Genomic DNA, 1,991 nt, shown 5'->3' with positions numbered 1-1,991 from the left:
AATCAAACAACCTAAAGCACAGTCAGTTACTCTCTATTGAGGACCAGCTCTACCATATTTTGAAATATATACAGAAATAAATAAATGCTCAATAATTAAATAAGCATACAATTTATTGCCCCCATACATAAAATAAACAAATAAATCTAGGTAGAAATTAAATTATACAGTGAGACATAAATGTTTATATCTCTTTCAATTAGCTTCTTTATTTATCCACCTTTGTAATAATTACCTTATTTATTCATGGTCCGTTCAGACTTCTGGAGGACATAGGGACCCCCATTTCATCATTTTGCTTCATTCTATCTCTATTCTCCCACTCTGCAGAATCCATTAGTTCAATCTCTAACGTTCTGCTCTCTCTGTGCTGCTGCCATCAACACCCTTGTTTATAGATGTTGGAGATCGGCCTGTTTTCCAGTATAGTCCTGATAAAAAGACCTTTGCTGAACTGCAATCATCAGAATCAGCTGCGCTGAAGCAGGAACATCTCCGAAACATGAGAGGGCTAATTTTTGGGCAAAAAAATGTACAAGACAATAAATCCAGAAGACAGCCTAAACTCGCTCTCCTGACTTGTTTTCACCTGATATGACCGGAACATGATACGGATGGCTGCCCACAGTAAGCGTCCACTCAGCCCTTCCAATTACTGACAGCCTTCTCTGACCCAGTTTACTCTCTTTGGTGTATTGTAAATCCCTTTATTGTCCCACAATAAGGAAATTGACTCTCTGCATTTAACCCACCCCCTTGTAGAACATTGAGGGTCTCACCAGATACGCAGCTGTGGGGGTACAGAAGCCAGGCAGCTTGCCAGCCAGGGGTTAGACACAGCATTTTTTGCCAGTGGGAAGGGAGCCAAATGCTGATTGTTTGCGGGTCGACCCATGTTTATGAAAAACCTAGGTTAAAGTACTACTTTTAGTGGAAAAAGGGCTTTACTCTCATTTTTGAGAGCTATTTGTAAAATTAATTTAAAAAAAAACACTTGAGAGATGCATAAATACCATAAAGATGCTTTCCCTTATCATTCTTTCTTACAGACCAGCAAATGAAACATTTAAATGGTGTCAGGCTTATGATGCAAAACATGTGACCCAATGGCAGAGTGCAGGCAAATGTTAGTGTCAATCTTATAACAAAGGTGTGTCTGCTCTCAGCTCTTCAGTGTTTCCAAGGCAAATACCTTATTTTAAAAAAAAACTCTACCTCACTTAGTATCTCTCAACAGATATCAGAAACCATTAAACAATTCAGTCTAAAAACTAATTTAATTTTAGTTTGTTAAAAATGCTGATTATTACAAAATTTTTATACTGAAATAAATTATAAATGTTACCCTTCCCTACACAACCTATTGAAGGTCCCATATAATGCACTCCATGCAGGTTGAGGATCAAGTTTTTTCTTTTTCTTGGTTTCTACTCAGTATGCCATTACTATCCCTATCTTCCTATATATGCATTTTAATAATTTAGAAAAGATGGTTTATTTCCTCCAATTATTGTTCTGATTATTTACTCAGATTAAATAATTTCATAGCTTTTTATTTCTCTCAAAGCCAATAAAACATAAAATTAAGAATGTCATTACAATATGATCAATGAAAAAATATTTTATTGCATTGGACAACCATGACAGTATTTAAAGTACATGTATGTAGTTATATGTAGCTAAATGTAGGTGTTTTACTCTGTGTGCGCACTATTCACCAAAGCAAACATGAAATCATAAAATGTATTATGGAAAAAACTTGAATTCCCTATTTATGGAGAGAAGCAGTCTTTAATAATAATAGAGAAAGAACAATTTCATGTGTTTACATTAGGAGAGCACAGCATGCAAATAATCGCTGCTCACATAAGAATCTAGCAATCTTTAAAAAGGAGCTTAAATATGTAAATACTGAGGGAAGGGTGGAGAGGTAAAGACCTGAGACACAATCCTGAGAAGTGAAACAAAGGAAGGGAACTAATTAACATAGA

The sequence above is a fragment of the Cyprinodon variegatus genome, unplaced genomic scaffold (assembly GCF_000732505.1).
Source record: "Cyprinodon variegatus isolate N-32 unplaced genomic scaffold, C_variegatus-1.0 Scaffold1661, whole genome shotgun sequence".
Classification (NCBI taxonomy): domain Eukaryota; kingdom Metazoa; phylum Chordata; class Actinopteri; order Cyprinodontiformes; family Cyprinodontidae; genus Cyprinodon; species Cyprinodon variegatus.
The sequence above is the reverse complement of the archived record's forward strand: the minus strand, read 5'-3'. Positions refer to the sequence as shown.